Genomic DNA, 26,342 nt, shown 5'->3' on the forward strand with positions numbered 1-26,342 from the left:
CCACGTTAATCTTTCTTAAATATCTCTTCATTCTGCTACCCACCCCCCTCAAAAGACTGAGAGCTCATTGTTTTCCTAGAGCATCAAGTCTCAAGAGATGCACTGTTGCAGAGGAGGAACAACCCGGAGACAGGCTATAGTGAGAGCTCCACCATAGATTCATATTAGCCCTAGAAGCTGGGCAAGTTAGCTGTCCAATTTTATAGGTTTTAAGGTGTCCCATAAACTGGTCCTCAGGCAGTTGGAAGATTTCCCCTTAAAGCATGGTCTTGAAAGTTCCAAGGCTCCCAGGGCATAGCTGGAGTGCATGAATTATTTCCAGATACTGAGTTTCCCAAATCGTTACGTTCCCTATCTCATTTTGGGCTACTAAAGTGGCTATACTCTAGAGAGAGGCATTTTAGGGATCAGAGATAAGATTTTTATAATCCTTACAAACAGAGAATGGTGATTAGAGCCACTGAGAAGAATGAGCTCTCCCAGAGAGTAAGGATGAGAAGAGAGCTGAGGACAGACCTTGGGCAACACCAGCCTAGGGCTGGCTCATTTGTTAGATTTCCTAGAATCTAGCTCAATGCCTACCATAGAGTAGGTATTTAGTAAATATTTCTTGAGTTGCATTTTATCAAATAGTATGTACATGTTTCACTCCTTCATTGACCCACCCACTCAAGAGGTGTTTATTAAATACCTAGAAAGGATTAGGTTATGTGCTGGATATTGAGAATACATAAATCAAAATAAACACTGTCCTGGGAGTTCACAGTTAGGGAGTGGGAGGTTGGAGACAGATGATGATCAAATAATTTCAACAATACAATCACCAACATAATATATATGCTAGTCTGGAGTATCAGGGAACATGTTTTCTAAGAAAGTGACATTTAAACAAAGATCTAAAGAATGGCTGAGTCATGGGATGTCCAATAAATTCTTATCAGTTGTACCTGATGCCTTCTGCTAGCTTTCCTGGTGAAGAGACTGACATGGACTCTCGGGAGAGAGGAAGCAAGGGTTGTGCCAGATGCAGGACAACAATATTCTTGTCTGCCGGTGAAGCCTTGTAAGGTTTCTCAAATCGCCCTGTGTAGGCTGCTCCCCACTGGGTACATAGTTGCATTATTTAAGAGGGGTAATATTAAAAACCTGAGTTTGGAAATTACTTGGAAAAATATCACAAGAGCTCATGCAAAGCTTAAGCCTCAAGTACACAACTTGAACTTTGTTCTCCTAAGTCACACACTTGGGCATATCTTTGGAGCAATCTCAGTGGAGACCCCTGTGCTTAGAGCCAGTCTAACCCAGCATCTGGGCTCTGTCCTGTTTGGGGATAATGGCACACATGTTTGGCATCAGGCAAGAGCCCAGCCCGTAGCTAAAACCTCCCCTTAATATAACTTTTTTAACCACTGGGTTTTCACACCCTACAGTGTTATTCTCTTTGCCACTTTAAGGACACAAAGCTAAGTAAGTTAAGGATTAAAGGGAATATGTGAGAAAAGCATTTTTCTTATTTCACTTTTGTAATTTTTAAAGAAAATAATCCTTGGGAAGATGGGATCGAATTTCCCTGCAGAAACTATGAGATCAGGTTGCAATGACTGAATGTCATGGAAAACAAAGATGTACTTTATTATTTGTATATTTTAGTGTTCTAATTCTTTTTTACATTTAATTTTAATTTCAATATAGTTAACAAAGTATTCTATTAGTTTCAGGTGTACAATATAAAGATTCAACAATTCTATACATTACTCAATGCCCATCACGACAAGTACACTCTTAATCTCCTTCAACTGTTTCACCCATCCCTCCACCCATCTGCTCTCTGGTGACCACCAGTTCTCTATAGTTAAGAGTCTACTTTTTGCTTTGTCTCTCTTTTCATTTGTTCCTTTGTTTTGTTTCTTAAATTCTACACATGAGTGAAGTCATATGGTATTTGTCTCCGACTGGCTTATTTCACTTAGCATTATACTCCCTAGATCCAACTGTGTTGTTGCAAATGGCAAGATTTCATTCTTTTTTTATAGCTGAGTAATATTCCTGTGTGTGTGTGTGTGTCTGTCTGTCTCTGTGTGTACCATCTTCCTTATCCTTTCATCTGTTGATGGATATTTGGGATGCTTCCATAATTTGGCTACTGTAAATAATGCTGCAATAAACATAGGGGTGCATGTATCTCTTCAAATTAGTGTTTTTGTATTCTTTGGGAAAATACCCAGTAGTGTAGGGCAGTTCTATTTTTAATTTTTTTGAGGAACCTCCATACTGTTTTTGTTTTCCACAGTGACTGCACCAGTTTGCATTCCCACCAACAGTGCACGACAGTTCCTGTTTCTCCACATCCTTGCCAATACTTACTGTTTCTTGAGTTGATTTTAGCTGTTCTGACAGGTATGAGGTGATATCTCATTGTAGTTTTGATTTGTAGTTCCCTGATGAGGAGTGTTATTGAGCATCTTTTCATGTGACTGTTGACCATTTGGATGGCTTCTTTGGATAAATGTCTGTTCATTTCTTCTGCCTATTTTTTAATTAGGTTGTTTTGGGGGTATTGATTTGTATAAGTTCTTTATATATTTTGGATACTAACCCTTTATTGGATATGTTGTTTGCAAATATCTTCTCCCATTCAGTAGGTTGTCTTTTAGTTTTGTCAGTTGTTTCTTTTACTGTGCAGAAGCTTTTTATTTTGATGAAGTCCCAATAGTTTATTCTTGCTTTTGTTTCCCTTGCCTCAGGAGACATATATAGAAAGACGATGTTATGGCCAATGTCAAAGAAATTACTGCCATTGCTCTCTTCTAGGATTTTTTGTGATTTCATGTCTCACATTTAGGGCCTTAATCCATTTTGAGGGTTTTTGTGTGTGTGTGTGTATGGTGCAAGAAAGTGGTCCAGTTTCATTCTTTTGCATGTAGCTGTCCAGTTTTCCCAGCACTATGTGTTGAAAAAGGTGATGCAGTTTAGTAGAAGCTCATTTGTCCAACCTTTAAAAGGCTTCTTTTTTTGGGTGCTAGAACTTTCCAAGTCTTTCTTCAGACTCTGAGGCTCTTCCCTCTAGGTGTTTTCTTTCCTCTCCTCCTTTAACACCTTGCATAAATGAATTATGCTAATCATAAAGCAGAATGTCCATGCAGGAATTTAAAAATGAATTATGGGGGTGCCTGGGTGGCTCAGTTGGTTAAGCATCTAAGTCATGATTTCGGCTCTGGTCATGATCTCAGGGTTGTGAGATCTCTCTACCTCTCCATCTGTCCCCCTCTCTAAAAAAATGAATTATGGAAGCAAATATGATACATGTAAGAAAACCAGACTGCACTGTTTACATTTATCACCCTGTATTTTCATCTTGCCATTTTAAAAAAAATATTCTCCTCTATCTTTGAGCACATCACAAACCTTTTGGGAAGCCATCTCTTCATTCATCTTTCATATTGTTTCTCAGAGCAATTTCATATCTGATATTTTTTAACATTGAGTGGGACAGTTGTATAAAAAATCCATATTCTGAGCGGTGACGTCTTCTAAATATCTGAGTCACAGCTGGATATTAAACTAGTTAAATAGTTTGAAAGGGCACTTTCTTAACATGCAAAGTTATTGTTCTATTTATTTTCATTTCCTGCTCTTTTAATGACTAGATTCTTCCTTTTGTTTAGCAAAGGTATTTGTTCCTCCTGTCTTTTTGTGCTTGGCAAGGCTGTGAAATCTCTACCAGACTGGAATGCATGTGGCTCCAAAATCGGGGCTAGACTCACACAGGGCCCAGTTTATCCTGGATTGCCACAACTTACGAGCCCTTATCCCAACCACTGTTTTTCTTCAGTCAATAGTTTTTTGTGTACCCCAAAGTCCCATACCTCAGCAAACAAAAATACTGTGCCCCAGTGTAGAGAACATCATCCCCAAACCAAAATGTTTTTGTTTCATGACTCTCCTTGTGTTGAAAACAGCATGTTTCCACAAAGCAGGAGGCTGAAGCAAGGGTTAAAAGAAGACAGTTGGGAAAGGAAAAAATAAAGCTGGCAGGATCAGAGAAGAAAGTAAGAAAAGGAAAAAGGTAACTGAGGCTAAAATTTAGCAGATCTTATGGTCTCTTACTTTTAGAGATTTCCAGTTTTGCTCGCTTCCCATGACTTGCTGGCTCTGATATTAAACATCTGAACATTTGCAAGGTTAGCATGGATGGGGGGTGCTTGAACAAAGAGGTACAGGCCACATGGGGTTTGCCTCCTTTCCGGAGGTGGATGTGAACTCTGGGACTTCTGTGGGCAACTAACAAAAATGTATTCCAGCTAGCTTCACCAAAAATGGGAAATTCACTTGAATAGATGTTAAGATATCTCACAGAACCCAAGGCAGGAAATCCTCTGTGCCCACAGGGATGCCAACAGAAATCAGGGACCATGGGGGTTACTCTCTTAGCAGCATTCTATTTTGGGTCCATGTGGGGTTTTTTTCCCCTTTGTACACCTCGGTTGTATCCCTTTCACTCTTTCTTCCCCCCTCTCTCTTTCTCTTTCTCTCCGTAGACTAGCTTTCTCTGCTTCTCAGTGCATTGGGCCCCTGATAAACTGACCAACATGTCAACACCTCAAATTGCAAATACTCAGGATAGAAAAGCTATTAGGTTCATGCCAACCAATGATTGACCTCCTTCAGGATCAGATGTCCCCTCTTATCCAGTCAGTTGAAGCCATTAGAAAGCGCAGGGTCACATGGTATAAAATCGACTTTAGAGACCCACAAACACATAGAAGGGGGATTTGGATAGGCCAGAATCCCCACAACCTATCCATTACATCAATGCCTTAATTTTTGCCTATTGTTTCAGCTCCCAGAAGAACTATGGAGGGGAGTGGGGAGGTGAGAAAGTCCTGGCTTGTCCACTGAAATTTTTGGCACAATATCCAGACACTGACAAATATTTAGTGAACAAAATAGAAAGATGGCAGTGTAGGAGAGATAAAGCAGAAGGGTGGTAAACATGGATGATAGTATTTGATTTCATGGTCATTTTCTTGCAATGGTCTTTTAAAATTCTCATCTGGAAATGATTCCAAAGTAACTGCTATACCCACATACAAATATATCCATGCTCAACATCATCAGGCTTCAGGGCAATGCACATGAAAACCACACTGAAGGGGTGCCTGGGTGGTTCAGTCGGTTGAGCCTCCAACTCTTGAGTTCAGCTCAGGTCATGATCTCAAGAGTCCTGAGATCGAGCCTGGTGTCAGGCTCTGCACAGGGCATAGAGCCTGCTTGGGATTCTCTATCTCCTGCTGCCCCTCCCCCATTTTCTCTCTCTCTCCCTCCATCTCTCTCTCAAACACACACACACACACACACACACACACACAGAATGTCATTTCACATCCAGTAGAATGGCTAAAATTAAAGGCACTGACAATTTGAACTAAGGGTGAGAATGCAAAGAAATTGGGCTCTCATGTATTGTCGGTGGGAGTGTAGAATGGCACAACTTTGAGAAACTGATTACATATAAGCCTACCCTACAATCCAGGAAGTTCACTTCTAGGTGTATATATAGCCAGGAGAAATTAGTGTCTATATCCACCAAAAGACATATACAAGAATATTTATAGAAGCTTTATTCTTAACCCCAAACTGTAAACAATCCATCTGTTCAACTACAGTAGAATGAATAAATGGCAGTGTATTCATATAATGAAATATTATGCAGCAGTAAAAAGGGATGAACTGCTACCTGTAACATTGATGCTCAGATTTAGTCTTGAAAGAAGCCAAAAACAAGAGTAAACACAATATGTATATACAGCATACTCATTCTAATTATGTGAAGTTCAAGAATTGATTATAGACGTCAGATTAATAGTTACTTTTGAGGGGTGGTTGACTGATAGGGTCATGAGGGAGCATCACAGTGTGACAAAAATATTCTATATCTTGATCTGAGTGGTTGTTATGCAGATGTAGAGTTTTATAAAAAGTAATCAAACTACACATTTAAAAAATGTGCTTTCTACTGCATGTAAGTTGTACTTAAATTTTTTTATTACGTTATGTTAATCACCATACAGTACATCATTAGTTTTTGATGTAGTGTTCCATGATTCATTGTTTGCATATAACACCCAGCACTCCATTCAGTACGTGCCCTCTTTAATACCCATCACCAGGCTAACCCATGCCCCCACACCCCTCCCCTCTAGAACCCTCAGTTTGTTTCTCAGAGCCCAATTTAAAACAAAAAGAGTCTACTTTCTCTCTTCATAGAGAAAGGCCGGTAGGATTTCTCCAGGACCATTGAAAATCCTATTGGAACCCTTTCTTTTCCTTGTTGGTACTCAAACATACTAATCTGACACCATGACTTTCTTCTGAATACTGCTTATAAATGTCTTGGTTTGCTGAAACCATATGAACAAATAATTGTGGGACTCTCCGTTCAGCATTGTCTGGAGGGGTGGGCTAGGCACAGACGAATATTTTGGTGTGCGGCAATGTGGCATGCAGATGGTGGGAGACGTACGTGTAGGCACACTTGGCACATATTCCCCACTGTGCTTTGGGGACAACTCATGGACAGAAAAACAGAGTTCCACTGGCATGTTAGTTAGCTCAGAGCCTGTCCTGGCTAGAAATATGGCATCTTCCACATTTCCCTTCCTCTGTTTTTTGGATAAAAGAATGCATCATGCAGGGGGTAACAAAGGGGTCCTGGAGGCCAGCAGGGATCTTCCTCATTGTCGATGACCTTCCTTAAGGAAATAGGTTTATAGTATCTTTGTGGTACAATAGCTAAGTGAACCAGAGGTACATCATCTCCCCTGACGTTCCCTTTTTTCTAGGCCTTCCTCAGCACCATGTCTTGTCCTGGACGGGCTCCTAATATGAGTCTCCAGGCCCTGGCAAGATTGAGCCTTTCTTTGTGAACCCCAGGGTGGACCCTTTTAATTAATCTCCAAAGCATCTGGATCCTGTTTCTCAACACAGGTTAAGTAACTAAGCTTCTTGAGCCCCTCTATCTAAGCTCCATGAGAATGAAAAAGGGAACTACTTTCTGAGGGATTTGCCTCAATTCCATAATATCTTCTTTATATGAGTTGACAAGGTGCTGAACTCCATTCCCAGGCATGGATGTCACCACAAAATGGCAGATCATTTTAATTTCTGAAATGGGAACAGTACATTGTGAGATCAAGCAGAAGCTTGTGTGAAATTTCTTTGACAAGAACTTGAAGATTTCCTCTTCTCTGTTTTTGATGGTTTGTCTTTGCCATGCCCTACATCCTTCCCTACCTTCTCTCTCATTTCCTTTGTGTCCTTTCTTTGAGATGCCCTTCCTATTTTCTCACTGAGTTTCACTAACTTTTCTCTCCCATCAGTTGTATCTCCTAACATCCTTTCCTATAACATCACTTTTGACATGGGAGTTAGATTGGACCACCTCATGCTATGTATTTGGCTTTTCTTTCCCTCTTACTCTAACCTGCCTTCATTTTACCACTTGACTTGACAAATCAGTAGAATTTTGAGAGCCATTTATGTCGACATTTTCATTTATTAAAACATGTTTTGTTAGAAATGCCAATTTGGAGATACCTGGGTTGCTGTCGTTTAAGCATCTGCCTTCAGCTCAGGTCATGATCCCAGGGTCCTGGGATTGAGTCCTGCATTGGGCTCCTTGATCAGCAGGGAGCCTGCTTCTCCCTCTGCCTGCCACTGCCCCTGATTGTGCACTCTTTCTCTCTTACAAATAAATAAAATCTTTTAAAAAAAAATACCAGTCTGTTTTTCATTTTAACCAAATACACCAGCAAGATTGGTTAGATGACCTTCTTTGTATGCCTTCAACTTTAAGGAGCATTTTAATGTCAATTCTTATCACTGGAAAATTTCCATGCCTGACTTTTTTTTTAATTTGGATTTTTTTTTTTTTTTAAGAAAGAGAGGGAGAGTGGTGAAGGGGGAGGGGGAGACGGGGATAGAGAATCTCACACCCAGCACGGAGCCTAACACGGGGTCAATCTCACGAACCTGAGATCGTGACTTGAGCCGAAATCAGGAGTTGGGTCCTTAACCAACTGAGCCACCCAGGCACCCCTTAATTTGGAAGTTTCAAACAAATATAAACATGTGATGAATTCCCATGTACCTGTCACCTAACTTTAACAATTTGTTGATCTTGTTTCATTTATCCACTACGCACATTTTCCCTTTTCAGAGTGTTAAAGCAAATCCCAAATGCCCGTTTATTGTCCATACTTCAATGTATTCACTGATCTTTAAGATTCACAAAGAAACACAAAGACAGAAGGTATAAGATAATCATTAAAAATGTTTATAAAACTGTCCATTTTCACTGGTAAATTTGCTTGGAAATGTAAAGAGCCAATTTATTTATAAGACCACAAAGTTCAGTTGTGTTTCCTATTATTCCAGAACCACAGAGATAGGGATTCATGATAAAATACTTCTATTTTTCAAATAACATTTATTCTTAGTGTTTCCCAGATATATCCACTTACCACACAGTTCCTACCCTTCTTGAGACCCATGGACTGGAACCAAAACATGACACTTCAAATAATAAGTGAGAGGGAAGATGGCCATCACACATTGTACTCTGTGGTTTACAACCAGTAGGGCAACTTATTTAGAAGTCTAAAATATCTTGATTTCTAAAACGTCAAGCTCACCCAGTGCCAAATTGTTATTTGATGTTAAAACATTCAAACAAACCAGAGACCGTGGGAGGCACCATGCATCAGTAGGTCAGAACCAAAGAATAACGATGGTAGCTTTCCTATCAGGTGTGTTCTTGTTCCTAAGCTCTTCTGTGCTTTTTTTTTTTTTCCCCCAGATGAGGTGAACTGTTTATTAAGCAGGTCTGGGGTCCCAGAATTGAAAAACTTACTAAATTTAGATTCCTATGCAAAACTCCTAATGAGTTTTGCAAAGAGAGCCAGAGAGGTCTCAACGGTTTCTGCTGTAGAAATATTTAACTCTGTGTAAATTCTTTCCTCTTGGAATGAGTTTAGAAGCTGAGATGTTGGCCTTTGGCTTGCCCTCATATTTACAGCTTTTCCTTTGAGGGTAGTAGGAGTAGTTGAGAATTTCTTGTCTTCATTAGAAGTCTCAGGCCAGTGGTGGAGGGTTGAGGGTTCAGCTTGAAATTGGTGACAGTGGCAGTTCCCACTATTTCTATATAGGAGGGGCTTAAAAGACAGTAATCTGAGGCTTTGTCTCAAAATTGTATTTGTCTAGTACTTTATGTTAAATGTAGGGTATGTCCCTATCAAAGACTGGGTGCCTTGATAGATTACCGGGGGGATGAAGGGAGAGAAAGCTCAAAGGCTCTGGTGCTGCTTCATGTCTACACATGGGGCAGAATTCTATAGTCTCTTCCATCCACCTAGGTTCCCCCCAAACCCAAATTTTTATTTAAATTCAAGTTAGCTAACATAATGTAATGTTGGTTTCAGGAGTACAATTTAGTGATTCATCACTTACATAGAACACCCAGTGCTCATCACAACAAGTGCTCTCCTTAACACCCATCACCCATCTAGCCCATCCCCCACCCACCTCCCTCCATCAACCCTCAGTTTGTTCTCTATCATTGAGTCTCTTATGGTTTGCTTCCCTTGCTCTTTTTTTTCCCTTCCCATATGTTCATCTGTTTTGTTTCCTAAATTCCACATATGAGTGAAATCATATGGTGTTTGTTTTTCTCTGACTGACTTATTTTGTTTAGTATACTACACTCTACCTCCATCCACGTTGTTGCAAATGGCAAGATTTCATTCTTTTTGATGGCTGAGTAATGTTCCATTGTGTATATACACCACATCTTTATCCATTCATCAGTCAGTGGACACTTGGGCTCTCTCCGTAGTTTAGCTATTGTTGATAATGTTGCTGTAAACATCAGGGTAACTGTACTCCTTTGATTCTGTAGTTTTATATCCTTTGGGGTAAATACCTAGTAGTGCAATCACTGAATCGTAGGTAGTTCTATTTTCAACTTTTTGAGGAACCACCATACTTTTTCTACAGTGGCTGCCCCAGCTTGCATTCCCACCAACAATGTAAGAGGGTTCCCCTTTCTCTGCATCCTCGCCAACATCTGTTGTTTTCTGTGTGGTTAATTTAGCCATTCTGACAGGTGTGAGGTGGTATCTCATCGTGGTTTTGATTTGTTTTTCCTTGATGATGAGTGATGTTGAGCATCTTTTCATTTGTCTGTTAGCCGTCTGGATGTCTTCTTTGGGAAAATGTCTATTCATGTCTTCTGCCCATTTCTTAACTGGATTATTTGTTTTTTGGATGTCGAGTTTGATAAGTTCCTCATAGAGTTTGGATACTAACCCTTTATCAGATATGTCATTTGCAAATATCTTCTCCCATTCCATAGGCTGCCTTTTACTTTTGTTGATCGTTTCCTTTGCTGTGCAGAACCTTTTTATCTTGATGAAGTCCCAGTAGTTCATTTTTGCTTTTGTTTCCCTTGCCTCCAGCAATGTGTCTAGTAAGAAGTTGCTACAGCTGAGGTCAAAGAGGTTGCTGTCTGTGTTCTCCTCTAGGGTATTGAAGGTTTTCTGTCTCACATTTAGGTCTTTCATCCATTTCAAATCTATTTTTATGTATTTCAAACTTTCTATAGCAAACTTTCTCTTGGCTAATTCTCTCACAGAAGTCTTCAATGAACTTTGCCTATGGACGAACCCAGACAGAATATAGACCATTACTACCATTATTATTAATTTACTTACATCCTGCTTATTTCTGATAATCCGAGGCAGCACAGAATATCCAGTTGTACTTAGCTGATGCTTTTTTTTTTTAAGATTTTATTTATTTGAGAGAGAGAGAGCATGAGAGGGAGGAGGGTCAGAGGGAGAAGCAGACTCCCCACCGAGCAGGGAGCCCAATGTGGGACTTGATTCTGGGACTCCAGGATCATGACCTGAGCTGAAGGCAGATGCTTAACCAACTGAGCCACCCAGGCGCACCTTAGCTGATGCTTTTGACTGTGAATTGTAATCTCTGTGCATAGGGACCACTGATAGACATAATTCAGGATCAGCAGCACTCACAAGATAGATTTTTTTTGACCAGGGGTCTTTAATGTTATCAGAAGGGTCTATCTTATTTGCCATTCTTCCTTCTAGATTATCTACCCTGAAGTTTATCATCTAAAAGAAAGGGGTCCTTAGGGGTGCCTGGGTGGCTCAGTCGGTTAAGCATCTGCCTTCGGCTCAGGTCATGATTCTGGAGTCCGGGGATCAAGCCCTGCTTCAGGCTCCCTGCTCAGCAGGGAATCTGCTTCTCCCTCTGCCCCTCCCTCTGCTCACACTCCCTCTCACTCTAAGATAAATAAATAAATAAAATCTTAAAAAAAAAAAACAAAAAGGCAAGGGGTTCTTAACCTCAGGATGGGCATCAGGAGGATCTGTGTATGCCCTGAAATTGTGGGCACAATTCATTGGGCAAGGACTTTTTCTGGAGAGGCTACTTTTTCCATTAGATTTTGAAATGTTTCCATCACCCCAGAAAGTTAAGATTCACCGTTTCCTATTAAGGTTTCTAGGCAGAATTTAGGAAAAACTTAGAGGTACTTCTGTTTTCTCTGCCTTCAGTATGGGTCTTCAGTACTCAATTATCATTATTCCATTACCCTGGACAACATGAGAAGTGAGTCCTCAGAGTTTGAACCCACCTTCTCCATTTGTTGAGGCTCTCTATTGGTTGTTATAGCAATAAGAATCCTAAAAGGGCCTTCTTGTTAACATTGTCAAAAGCCACATAGCAGCTGTGAGAAGCTGAGTTGGATTCTCTCCCAAGGGCTTGTCAAAAACTCCTAAAGGGGTAAGGCCACTTTCAGAGGCACTATACGTCTATACATGCATTAATGACAATGTCTACTTGATGTAGGTGAATTGCAAAAAAGTTGGTTCACTTCATCCCTTTTATAACCCATGGTTGTCTAACATGTTTAGATACTTATAGCAATATGGTCAAGTGGAGTCATACCAACTGTCATTTTCTATAAACTTCGAATTCTCTTTTACCAAATATAGGCATAGTGAGTATCCCAGCAACATCCCTGACCTACTTGGGCAGATGAACAGCATTTTTAAAAAATTACCCACAGTGTTCACCTCCAAGGATATAAATAATTGAGAAGTGTAAGCATCATAAGGAATAACAGGCTTTTCATTGTAGAAAAAGGCTTTCATCTGAAAAGCTGAAATACAGGCATATACTCTTAGTGCCATTACAAAGCTGCGTAGCTTGTCTTCAGAGCAGGTATTGTAAAGCCCAGGCTTTCAGATTTCTAGTTCTGCCTTGATGTGTGTGTGTTTAATTTTCTGTCTCATATTTTTTGAGTTTTTGCTGTTGTTAAGCTCTGAATATAAAAAGAACATTTGAAGGGCACCTGGCTGGCTCAGTTGGAAGAGTATGAGACTCTTAATCTCAGGTTTGTGAGTTCGAGCCACACATTGGATACAGAGATTGCTAAAAACAAACAAAACAAAACAAAACAAAACAAAAACAGACATTTGACCACCATCCTTGAGAACATCTCTTCAAAAAGTAAATTCAGGTAGCGCCTGGCTGGTTCAGTCGGTGGAGCATGTGACTCTTGGTCTCAGGTATGTGAGTTTGAGCCCCACGTTGGGTGTAGAGATTACTTAAAAAGAAAAACTTAAAAAAAAAAAATAACTTCAGCACCTGTTCTTGGAGCCCTCTAAAGCAGGATTTTCCAAACTGCAGTCCCTGAACCTTTGGCAGGTGGTGGTGAAATCAATTTGGAGTGTGGCAATGTGGATTTTTTAAATGAAATAGAATATAAAATATTAGAGAGCATCAGATAATAGTAAATATAAGTATTTTATGACATTTTAATGAAATTTTTGTGTATATGTGTTTTTACAGTGGTGCTGGTAAATATTTAACAACTGGATCTCTGGAAAAGAGGTGTGTGTAATGTGTATATGTGTGTGTGTGTGTGTTCATAAGTCTATTAGAAATCCTGCTGATATAAAGTAGCTCATAATTTACAAATAATTATAAATATACAATAATTCTTTACTGTAACTTTCATATAACCAGTTAATTTCCACAGAATACTTCCCCTGATTTTTGCCCAGCTTTTGTATCCACCTCGAAGGCGCCTCCGTGTTCAGACCCTCACTCACCCTCACTCTCCAGCTCTTCCCTCCCAGTCTTCCTAATGTCAGTGAGTGGAAACCCCAATGACCCCTCAAAGTCACACTGGAAGACAAAAACCGCAGCAGGTATTTGAATAGACAATTGTTAACTAGGTGTAAAGTTGTTAGCTTGAAACTAGGTATAAAGTTGCTAACTGAAAGGGTGAAAAGAGGCCTCTCAAGTATGGAGTGTGCAGGAAGCAGCTATTTCCCTTAGGGCTGAGGGAACAGAGGAAGGAGATTGGAATGATTACTATTTAGAAAAGTAAAGGAGGGGTGCCCTGCCGAGCTGAGCCTCTGACCTCTGAGGAGGGGGCTCTGTTCGGCTGGTGCTGCCGTCTCTCTGCGGAGGGCAGGATGAAGTTCGTTCCGCAGAGGGTGGAAAAGCCGCAACCTGCATTCAACTGTTGCCACCAGGGGGAACAAGGTGCAGCCAGGGGAACAGGGGAAGAAGCTTCACGGTGCTCAAGAACCGGAAGCACGTGGGAGGAGCCAATCCCTTCTTCCTCCTCTTCTTCCTCCTCACTGGCGGGACCCAACGCGGGGCAGCTGGTAAGGCAGAGGGCTAGTTTACAGATGTCCAGTCTTGCCATCGCAAAGCACAGTACAGAAGGGAGTGTTTGGGCTAAAGACAATACATAGGCTAATAACTGTCCCAGCCAACTGCCTGGCTGATCAAACCAGAAGCCTACAAGTGATCATGGTTTCCTTTTTGAAAATGTTCTCATATTTAATCTATCACCATATCCTGAGAGTTCTGCCTCCAAAATATATTCTAAGTCTGCCCACTTGTCTCCATCCCAGACACTGCCACCCCCAGACCAAACCACCATCCACCATGGGGTGGATGACTGCGGGGGTCTCCTGGTATTTCTCCTTGCTTCCGGAAATGTATTTTCTCACAGTAACCTGAACTGTCTTTTCAAAACACAAACACTCTAGTAGTTTAACATGGCACAGAGAATAAACCCCACCTCCTTGCCATGGTCTGCCTTGCCTCTTTCACTCTGTCTACCACAGTAGTCGTGGTGGCTTGCTTTCTGATCTTTGAGCATGCCCTGCTGGATCCAGCCTCAGGCTTGATCTTGCTCTTCCCTCTGCCTGAACCCTTCTCCCCCCACCCCCCATGCACAGAACTTGCTCCTTATCATTCACACCTCAACTCAGAGGTCACCTGCTCAGACATTTGTCACCTGCTTCCCAGACTACCCATTCTAAAATTGCACTCTTTAAAGGCAATTACAATAATCTCATTTATTTGTTACTGTGGGCCATTTCCCCCACTAGAATGTAAGCCTGAGAGAACAGGAACACTGCTTTATTTATCATGCCATCCTCAGCGCCCAGGATAAATGCCTGGAGAGTTGAAGGAATTTAATAAATGATTATTAAATTATGATGATGTTTCATTCTCAGAACAGTTTTTCCCTATTATACAGATGATGAAATAAGGATATGAAATGGATAAACAAAATCATCCAGTGGTGCAAAAAATAAATAAAAATTGAATCATGTAGTTTAACTATAGCCTAAACTCTTAACTTTAATATCACATTTTTAGCCTTTAATTTGTACATGTAACAACTAGATGGCATGCATCTTCAAAGGAACTATAATTTAAATATATTTTTCTCTCCATCTCCTGAGGAAAAATGTCCATTAGCTTGTCAGTGTCATCTGCTCTACTGTAGGAGCTGCCTTTTCATTGCAACTTCTAAAAATCATGGAGGAAATTGACAGCCTGCTTTTTGGAATGAGCAGAGTGGATTATTTTAAGAAGATATAATTTTTCTAAGTGCTGCCATCCACAAATAGGTTTTGGGAAAGAACACCATAGGTGACCTAAATCTTCCTTTCTGAAAAGGACAACCAACTGTTGGATTCCGATTAGTAAAATAGAACACAATTGGTTCATCTGAGCTTTCATTTCAAATATTTCCACTGATCTGAGTTGGCTGCTCAGATCTAACTGATCTCCTTTCTCTGTCACAATTCTGTAGTTCACATGAAGAAGCAAGAAAAATATTCTCAGATCTTGTATCATTTAAAAAAGTTGAAGTTATAACTCTGAGAGTAGAATTCGCATTATCTCAAATTTCCCATGAGTATGCCAGCCATAATGAAAGGTTGCTAAGAAATACTTTATTTCCATCAAAGAACCACTTTGAGGAAATGGAGCCATGGGTGTTTCCCACTGCCCCAGGCTCTAAAGCCCTTCCATACAGGTTCATTTTAGTTTCTTGGGCATTAGCTAGAATCATCTCTACAAGATGAAATAGTAATATGTCCCTAAATTATGGGATTATTTTCTGTGCTTCAAGCATTTAAAGTATCTACATGAATTAGCCATGAGCAAATATTTCAAGATGCGGTCTGTACTCATTACCTTGCCTCTTGTTAAGCTGACAATCCTTCAGATTGCTAAGATTTCCCACCAATAGATATCTAATTTACACAGCTCCTCACTTTCCAGTAACTTGTTCCATCAGAAATTGGCTTGAGACAAAGAAGTGGAAAGCTAGGGAACCTGGAATGCTTTTAATAGGACACATGAGAAAATACATTGTTTATATTAGGAAGAATATATAACACACTGAAAACATGCTGAACATGTTCTGATTTCCAAATCCTATTTAAAAGTTTCCTGGCCCGATGCCTAGCAGTAGCTAGAAGGTACTGGGTGGTAAAACTGTCTTATACTCTTCTTGCCTAGCTTTGCTTATTTAAAAATTAGCCACTGCTTTGGTCCTAGTGCCAATTTTCTCATCACAACACAAAAAGCCAATAACTGGTGTTCTCCTCATACCCCAATGGCAGGATTATAACAGGGTAGGCATTTTTTACCTTGTTCTTATGTTTTCAACTCCCTAGGAAATACTACACTGCATCAGATTGGCAAAGAATAAAAGCCTATAGTACTGAGTGTTGACAAGAATGGGGAACAATGAGAACATTCATACAATGCTGATGGGAATATAAATTGGTCAGTCCCCTTGGAAATCAACTTGTCAATATTTAGAATACTTTGCGGTATGAATAACCCCTAGCAATACTACTTCAACACTACTTCTAGGAATAAACTCTGAATATTTGCAGAAGAAAAACACAGGAGTACTCATTATAGCCTTATTGTTAATTGTAAAAATTTGAAACAGGACACATTTCCCTCAAAAGTAGAATAGATGAATTGTGGTACATTTAACACAAGAGAATACTTCTTAGCGCTTGAAGTAATTAGAGCTGCATGTTTCCTAAAACAAATACAAGACCTGAATTAGATATAGAAAATTTTAACATTTTACAGCATTGGGCTGCAGATAGGTTGCTATTCCCTACCCTTTCCTATTTTTCTAATGTTAGAGGAAAAAAACACCACCTCGGCAGGTAGTTTATTTTCATTCAATAAATTGGGTTAAGCATTTTCTACGGGTCAGGTATTATGCCAAGTCCTAGGAGTCAGAGTCCTTGTCCTCAGAGGACTTAGAATCTAAGGGGGGCTGATCCTGAAACCACCTCCTTTGGCCCATGGCATTAATGGGTATCTCTGTTATCTTCTGCTTCATATTATGGTTTTAGGTTTCATTACATCTTTCCTTCTATAGTAGTGCTATCCCGTAGAACTTCTGCAGTGATCAAAATGTTCTGTATCTGTGCCATCCACCCATGTACCCACTAGCTACTATGTAGCGATTCAATACGTGAAACATAGCTAGTGTGACTGGGCAACTGAATTTTTTTATTTTTTAAGATTTTATTTATTTGTCAGAAAGGGGGAGAGAGAGAGAGAGAGGGAACACACAAGCGGGGGGAGCGGCAGGCAGAGGGAGAAACAGGCTCCCCACTGAGCAGGGAGCCCGATGCGGGACTCAGTCCCAGGACCACGGGGTCCCGACCTGAGCTGAAGGCAGACACTTAACCGACTGAGCCACCCAGGCGTCCCTGGGTAACTGAATTTTTAATTTAACTTTTAAAATCGAAGTCTAATTAACACTCAGGGTTATATTAGTTTCAGGTACACAGTATAATGCCTCAACTCTCTACACTTCTCAGTGCTCATCAAGATAAGTGTATGCTCCCATCCACGTACTCTTAACCCCCTTTATCTATTTCACCCATTCCCCCACCTGCCTCCCCTCTGGCAACCACCAGGTGCCTGTATTTAAGAGTCTTTGTTTTTGTGTTTGTTTTTTTGTCTCTTTGTTCCTTAAATTCCACATATGAGTGAAATCCTATGATATTTATCTTTCTCTAACTTATTTCACTTAGCATTATATCTTCTAGGCCCATCCATGTTGTCGCAAATGGCTAGATTTCATTCTTTTTTATGGCTGAGCAATATTTCATTGTAGATACATAACAACACATCTTCCTTATCCATTCAGCTACTGATGGACACTTGGGATGCTTCCATATCTTGACTATTGTAAATAATGCTGCAGTAAATATAGGGATACATATGTCTTTTTGAATCAATGTTTTCATTTTCTTTGGGTGAATACCCAGTAGTGGAATTACTGGATCATATATATAGTAATCCTATTTTTACATTTTTGAGAATCCTCCACACTATTTCTCCCAGTGGCTGTACCAACTGGCATCCCTACCAACAGTGCACAAGGGCCCTTTCTTCTCCATATCCTCGCCAACACTTGTTATTTCTTGTCTTTTTGATTTTAGCCATTCTGACAGGTATAAGATGATGTCTCAATGTGGTTTTGATTTGCATTTCTGTGATTAGTGATGTTGAGCATCTTTTTGTGTGTCTGTTGGCCATCTATATGTCTTCTTTGGGAAAATGTCTATTCAGTTCCTCTGCCCATTTTTAATCAGATTATTTGGGGGTTTTTTGGTGTTCTTTATGTATTTTGAGTAATAATCCCTTATCAGATATATCATTTGCAAGTATCTTCTCCCATTCAGAAGGTTGCCTTTTTGTTTTGTCAGTGGTTTCTTCCACTGTGCAAAAACTTCTTATTTTGATGTAGTCCTACTGGTTTTTAATTTTATTTTTATTTTTATTTTTTTTTTGAGAGAGAGAGAGAGTCTTAAGCAGGCTCCACACTGGGCATGGGGCCCAACACAGGGCTGGATCTCATGACCCTGAAATCATGACCTGAGCCAAAATCAAGAGTCAGACACTTAATTGACTGAGCTACCCAGGTGCCCCTGGATTTTAATTTTTAATTTAAATACATATGGCTAGCAGTTACCAGATTGGACAGCACGGTTATAGAGTGTATGCTCTTTGAGGGCAGGGGCAATGTCTTTCTCATCTTAATAGCTCTTCCTCAAATCCCCCTTCATACCTGGGGCACATATCGCCAGATATTTTATCTCATAGAAGACATTTGATGAATATCTGTTGAACTGACCCCTGGAATGGAGTCCTTGCAGTGCCATTAACTAGCAGGTGTTCCGGGGAAATTCACTTAATCTCTGCAAATTCATTCATCTATTTATCAAACATATACTATACAGCAGTTCTGTTCTGCGTTGAGAGGATATAAGAATAAATAAAATGTAGTCCTTGAGGAATTTGTGGGCTTGTCCGGACAATAGGTCTTGTAGAAATAAAATGACAGAGTTAATCCTGACAATTTCTAAAATCTCTTCCAGCCCTAACATCCTACAAATATGTTACCCTGATTATTCATTTGGGCCTATGATCACTTTGAGAGTTTATGCAAATGGACAATAAATAAAATGGAGATAGCTAAGCTTGAGATCCCTTTGGTCTTAATCACTCATTCATTTAACACATATTTACTGAATGCCCTCTATGGATGTTTCTACTGTGTCTTTTTACCCTAATGGTAAGGGAGGGGATTTTCACCCTAGGATTATAGTGGGGGGGCGGAGGGGGGGAGCAAACACAAAAGCCTACACTGGACAGATGAGACTGAGAGCAGTTTATTAGTCACATAGAGTCACAGCCCCGGGAGGAGGACACCACATACCACAGAGGGATTGCACCCAGGAAGAGAAGAGGGTGAGGGCCGCTGGTTCCTGTGGGAGGATGGGATTGGCTCATTTAAATAATTCCACACGCTGTCAAAGAACCTGCTACTTAGGGATACGCGGAAACTATGTCTGGTCCATTTGATAAGGATTGTTGTTTGCCTAAGAGACCTTATCCTTGAGAGCAGAATAGGGCAAGGAACTTGCAATTAGGCCATTTGCAGTCTGCCCGATTTTACCAGATGTTAAGGCAGCGTATAATATTGAGCCTTATTTTTAGGCCTTACACCACAATGGCCCGGGCACTATATACACCATCTACTAGGCACCGTCATGGACTAGACAAGAATAAGTGGTTCCTGCCCTTACAGATCTTATGCTTTAAGTTTCAGGGCATATTGGTACAATTATAAGTCTATAATGTGGTTTATAATAGACATTCATCTTCCCATCTCTCTAACTCTGCCCCGGGTCCCAGGGCCAACAGAATGGAGGATGGCTTCTTTTGGCCACTAGAGGGCATTTCCTGCTTTCTGCATAGGCCCCTGTCTCCTTGGGGTTTAACTACAATTGTTAGGGGTGGGGGATTTTTTCCCCCCAAGTAGGAGCCACATCCAATGTGGGCTTGAACTCATAACCCTGAGATCAAGAGACGCGTGCTTTACGAACTGAGCCAGCTAGGTGCCCCCAGTTGTGGGTTTGGTTCAGGGCACTGACTGATTCTTAACTTTGGTACACATCAGAATCACGTGAGAAAAATTTTAAACATAGCTCTACCCCCCAAAAATTCTGATTGAATAGGAATAGGATGGAGCTTGAACCTCTGTAATTTGAACATATTTCCCAAGTGGTTTTGATAGGTAAGCAGAGATGAACAGCCAAGCAATTTAATCATACATTCTGATTTTCAGGTGTCCCCATTTTGTCTTTTTTTCCAGCCTTCTTGAACTATAAGTGACATATAACATTGTGTAAGTTTAAAGTATACAGCCTGTTGATTTGATACACATATGTATTACAAAACAATTACCACCATAGGGTTACCTAATACCTCTATCAACTCACCTAATTACCATTTCTTCTCTGTGGTGACCACATTTAAGATCTACTCTCTTAGCAACTTTCAAGTATATAATATGGTATCATTCACTGTAATCACCGTGCTGCACATTAGACCACCAGAACCTACCCATCTTCTAACTGGACATTTACATACTCTGACCAGTATCTCCCTATTTCCCCCACCCCTCCAGCCTCTGGTAACCAACACTCAACTCACCATTTCTATGAGTTGGGCTTTTTTAGATTCCACATAGAAGTGAGATCAAACAGTATGTGTCTTTCTCTGTCTAACTTATTTTGCTTAGCATAATGCCTTTTTAATGCATATACTTCTTAAGCATAATACACTTAGCATAAGGCTGCCCTGAGTCTAAATGAAAAAGCTGTGTGGACTTTTGCAGCAAAGTGAAGGTGGAAAGGCAGACTATCACCACCCCTGTGCCATGGTTGTCATCTGGGCTCCTAAAGCCCCCCATGCTTGGAAACCACATCCTTGGGTTTCTGGCTCCAGACCAGCCTTTCTGGCCAATGGAACCCGTGTGAGTGTTGGAGGGGGGGCGAGGGGAGGGCACCAAATGAGACAGAAGGATATTATGACTCCCTCTTTATCCCTCCCCCATGCCTCTCCCAAGCAAACAAAATTTTTTTCTCAAAAGACAAGTGCTTTCCAGCATTCACCTCTGCAAAATGAAAGAGTTGGCAGCCTGCAAACAGCTCAGTCTGAATAGTCTTGGCTCAGGTAGGGCATCCTGCCACAAACACATGCATACACGCTATCACTGTCCTCCCCTCACTTGGTCCCAGCTCATTCAGTTCTGAGAAACAGGAAGGAAGGGGCCTTAATAACTGGAAACAACCTGATTTTCCATCACTTTAACACTGAGTCACCAAGTCTTTAATTGCTTTCTTTCTGTTAAGGTTTTATTGTGTTTTTTGTTGTTATTGTTGCTTTGTTTTGTGAATGAAATGGGCTCCTCCCAAAATCTGAAAGGAGTTCTTGAGTGATATTTTTACAGTTGCTTGTTTGAAAACGCAGTGTAATTATTTGATTATAAATATTCCTTGGTAAAAGTTGAAAGAAAGATTCCAGGCAAAGAGAGCCACAGAGTTATTTACGGATTATAGACGTCCTTTCGAAGCAGTTACGCTAAAATTATGAAAGATATACTCCCTGGGAGATATGTGAGTTCACCTAGAAAAGACCAATGTTCCACTTTTAGGTAAGCTGAGAATTCGTTCTTGCCCTCCAGTGATTGTAAATACACACCTGCACGCACGCACGCACGCACACACCACTATTCTATTTATTATCAGGAAATTTTTTTTAAAAAATTTATTCATTTGAGAGAGAGAGAAAGCACAAGTAGGGGAAGGGGCAGAGGGAGAGGGGGAGAAGCAACCCCCCCACCCCACCCCACGGAGCTGGGAGCCCTATGCGGGACTCATCCCAGGACCCTGACATCATGACCTGAGCCAAAGGCAGATGCTTAACCCAGGTGCCCCAGGAAATTTTTAAAAAAAATCTCCCAGGGCTAAATTATAAATGTCCTCTTCCCACCAAAATGGTTTTATAAAAGAAGGCAGTTGGTCTGGTCCTAGAGAGTGGACATCAGAGCTGCTGACTGAGCACGCTGGGACTTTACCTGGCCTAAGAACTACTCAATGGCTCCTTTTTTTTCTTCCTTCCTTTTTAAACCCAGCCTAAAAGGCTCATTTCTGTGCCTATGCAAATCAGACATTCCTCAGTGCTTGCTCCTGAATTACTCACTTGTATCTCTCACTTGACCATACAACAGTAAAACAAGAATTCACTGATTAATACCTTGAATGAGGTTGACTGTCCCAATGCCCAAGACATCCAACAAAATTGCAAGTATGCTCCAGAGGCATAGGTGTGTCAGGGTGTGGACTATAAATTATCCTTTCTTGAACTCAACATGTAATTAGAAATTCCATATCAGATATGCCTACTTCAGATGATGCAACCAGAAAGAATGATAACAATAACATGCTAAAATAACAAATAATCTAAATGAATCTCACCTCCCCTTTTCATAATTGTCCTCCATTTACAAGATACATTGCTAGGCAAATCAGGCTTCTCAAGAGAGTATGGTATAATGTAGGCTTTTCTTGTCTTCTAAAGCCACGCCACAACTTAAACAGCTAATAAGGAGGGCTACCGTGTTATTGAATGCCTGCGTCCTAGGAGAGAGCTACCATGTGAGGTGGTTTACAAGCTGTATCTCATTTAACCTGAGGAACTTGGAGGAAGGTGCTATTATTTTGCCTGTTTTATAGATGGGGAAACCAAGACTCAGAAAGGCTAAGCAACTTCTCAAGTCACCTAACAGTAAAGGATGGATATGACACCCACAGATAGTTGTGTAAGTCAATCACTGCACACAAAGGCACCCAGCCAAGGGGATAAATCAAGGTTGAAAGCCAGCCTGTGATCTACTGCCAAGCCACAAACCAGCAGGGCAGCACCCACCGAGAGGAGGCACGCTTTCCTCCTATGATCCAAGGCACCACTCAGGCTAGCTGAGGCCCTGAGAATAACCTGGAGTCAAGCCCACTGAGATCCTGTGTGTTTCACACTATAGTACACTACCTTGCCAAGCACATTTTCCTTTCGTCAAAGGTCCTGTAAGGGTCACATACTATTCCATTCTTCTTGGTGGCTGGGCTTGGAGGTGGGCATAAAGGGAAGGATAGGCTACCCCTGAACGGAAGTGGACAGATGCCCTCTCACTCTTGGAGTAGCCTGGTTTTCTGGCTTAACGGGAGGGGTAGTGATGGAGAGCAGGAGCCGAGTACGGTCCTGGAAACCACCAGCGGAGTGGCCTGAGCCCTTGGAAGTTTCCTTGGTGAGCTTTATGGAGGTCACCCAACTGTGGGAGTCGAGGTGCCTCAGGATGAATGGCTGTAAAGGCCCTCATGGGAGACACTTCAGTGCAATGAGCCAATAGGTGGGAATTTGGGGGCTGACCCCTCCACAGGTTGGCATTTTGGCCTTTGGCCAGTCATTTAACCTCAGTGGTTTCCACTTCTCCATCTGAAAATGCAGACAATGATACTGGGTGCCTCTCAAGTCCCAAGGGAATGGTGTTTAGAAGGAACATTAGGGAATGTTTTAAAGCAGGTTAAGTATCTTTGGGGTACCTGAGTTCTTTCTCTTTCTCTTTCTCTTTCCTGCAACATTCTCTTCTTCCCTAGCCTTCCTGTCAGGAGGGGAAACATAAACTGATAAAAACCAGTTAGTACTATAGATGTTAGGGATTACAAATATTGACTTTGTCCAAACTATCTTCACCCTACAGAAAAGGCAAGGAAGCCTTTGCACAAAGGATCGAATCACTGTTGGGTAAATTTTAGCAACAGATGAAGGTTTTGGGTTTTCCCAGAGCCTATAAATCACAAAGGTAGCTACCAAGGATTAGGCTTTCCCTGGGGAACATTATAAAGCATGTTCAAAAAAAAATCACATGTATATATTTACTTGGTGGGATAGTATAGTCATTATAAATGGTCATTTACACAAACTATGAGGTGACATCAGGGAAAAATCCCAGATTTAACATGATATGTAAAAAAGCAGGACCCCCAAACTTATGTCAGTTATGGACTACAACTACATAAAAATTATATACACACACAGAGAGGGCCTGGAAAGTAACATAGAAAAATAAATGGTTGAGGTAGTGGGACAGTGAGTGATTTTTAAATTTTTAGTGAACGTTATTACGACAGTGTGAAGTATATTTAGAAATACTGAAAAAAGAGGAAATGTCATTTTTAAAATAGCTGTAGAAAATTGACAGCAGAGGTCATTGGATTCCCTATCATCGTTTCAAGCTGGTAATTTCTTTTACCTGGTACAAGATGTTTTTTTAAGATTTAACGTTTCTGTAAAGCCCTTAAATGTTGTTTTTGCTGGGACGCCTGGGTGGCTCAGTCGTTAAGCATCTGCCTCCGGCTCAGGTCATGATCTCAGGGTCCTGGGACCGAGCCCCGCATCGGGCTCCCTGCTCCTCGGGAAGCCTGCTTCTCCCTCTCCCACTCCCCTGCTCGTGTTCCCTCTCTCACTGTGTCTCTCTCAGACAAATAAAAATCTTCAAAAAATATTGTTTTTGCTAATACAAACACACTTGAGAAATATTTATGTGGAGATGTTCTGTTTCTACGAGACTTTGCCAAAGCCATTTTAAAGACAACCTGGTTGGATGGTCTGTCATAGCACTGTGCTGACACTGAGGACAGGGAACAGTTAGGGGTCCCTTCACTCCTCAGAACGTGTACTTAGAACAAATCAGAAGGATGTGCTTCATAACGTTCACCCGATAGACGAGTGAATCCTATCGCAGTAAAGTTCACGTGAATTTAAAGTCTCCTTTAGTTTAATTACCACCCTTGGGCGGGGGGCAGCTTCTGAGTGAACACACGTGCACCTGCTTGATAGACAACTAGTCCTTGTAAGTCACTCCTGTCTCGCAAATAAGAGACGAGATTTTTCCTAGAAATGCAACGTGTGCTCTAAAGAAAAAATTACAACAGAAATTTCAGACACTGCAACTAGCTTTCAGTTTGATTGATTTGATTTTCCACCTTCCCACTTACACACCTGAGAGCTTCTGAGCTTCTCAAGGTCTTCTATAACCACCCTCCTGCTCTTCACCCTTAAAAAAAAGCAAACTTCTTGGATCAAGACTGCCAAAGGTAGAAGGAACCTTATGAATTACTTGTTTCCGCTGCCTCATTTTACAAACAAGGAAATTGTGGCTCGGAAGGTGAAGTGAATGACTTGCCCATGGTCACACTGTAGGTTAGAGGCAAATTCAGGACCCTTTCTTTTCTTGGGGCAATGATCTTGCTTTAGGATCAGCCCATGGCATAGCTTTAAATTAGTGGGTTACCTCTGTGCCCCACTACAAAAGTTATATGCTTGCTATATGAAATATAACAAATGCTTAAAGGAGAATATAAAAATTACTCATAATCCCACCACCCAGAGATAAACACCATTAATATGTTGTGTGTGTATGTGTGTGTGTGTGTGTGTGTGTGTGTGTATTTCTGGTCCTATAGGCATTACTTAACATGGACAGGAGTATGGACAACACGTGTGCAGAGATGTGGGTGACACTGCATTGGATGAGCTCTGGCCAAAGGTAGGATCACTGTGCTGGAAAATTCTGCTTCCCTCATGGAAATGCAGAGCCCAGGGTAGTCTATGGGGGGAGTTGGTGTTGTTTACATCATGTCCATCCTGGGAGAGAATACCAGAAATTTGAGAGCATCCAGTCCAGGAGCAGAGCTGTCTCTTTTCTTTTTTCTTTTTTTCTTTTTTCTTTTTTTTAAGATTTTATTTATTTGTCAGAGAGAGCACAAGCAGGGGGAGCAGCAGAGGGAGAGGGATAAACAGGCTCCCCGCTGAGCAAGGAGCCTGATGCGGGACCCGATCCCAGGACCCTGAGATTGTGACCTGAGCCGAAGGCAGATGCTTAACCCACTGAGCCACCCGGGCATCCCCAGAGCTGACCCTTTTCTGTCCACTCTACTACACCTAGCACTTTTCAGCATTAGAAGTGCTCCTTTCTATAGGCTAAAATGCATGGGTCAGGGAGGGGTTAATTAGCTTTGATTCCTCTAGCTATCACTGAGGCTTTCTGCAGAATATACTTGCCAGTAAATTGTGAACATTTTCCTATGCCAGTAAACATTCTTCTATATCTTGATTTTTAGTCACTCCATAAGAGCCCATGAAACACATGAATCCTAATTTATTTAAAACCTGGTTTTGGATGTATAAATTGCTTCCAAGTTTTTTATGATTAAAACAATACTGCAATGAACATCCTTGAGTGATACTTAAGAATGTGCATATCTACTCTTTCTTCAGGATACATTCTTAGAAATAGGATTGCTGGATGAAAGAGTATAAATATTTTAAAGGAATCTGATACTCATTGCCTAATTAACTCCAGAAAGTTAATGTTCAATTCTACCTATCAGAGTTGGCCTTGTTTTAGGTTTGCCAAAACTTAAAACCCACCCCCTGCTTTGACCTAGGCCTCACCTCCATTACTTCATGCAGGATGAGATAGAAGT

At 40.9% G+C, this 26,342-nt stretch overlaps 1 long non-coding RNA gene across 2 annotated transcripts in view; it reads left to right on the forward strand.

The window, feature by feature from the left end:
- LOC141374115 (uncharacterized) overlaps window positions 1-26,342 on the forward strand; it is a 98,884-nt gene that overhangs the window by 70,193 nt on the left and 2,349 nt on the right. For both annotated transcript variants that reach the window (XR_012380714.1, XR_012380715.1), the window contains exon 4: window positions 25,320-25,402. This is a non-coding gene — a long non-coding RNA (uncharacterized lncRNA). The remainder of the gene's footprint in view (window positions 1-25,319; window positions 25,403-26,342) is intronic.

The sequence above is a fragment of the Callorhinus ursinus genome, unplaced genomic scaffold, assembly GCF_003265705.2.
Source record: "Callorhinus ursinus isolate GAN/ISIS: 27379988/994484 unplaced genomic scaffold, GSC_fseal_2.0 scaffold14, whole genome shotgun sequence".
Classification (NCBI taxonomy): Eukaryota; Metazoa; Chordata; class Mammalia; order Carnivora; family Otariidae; genus Callorhinus; species Callorhinus ursinus.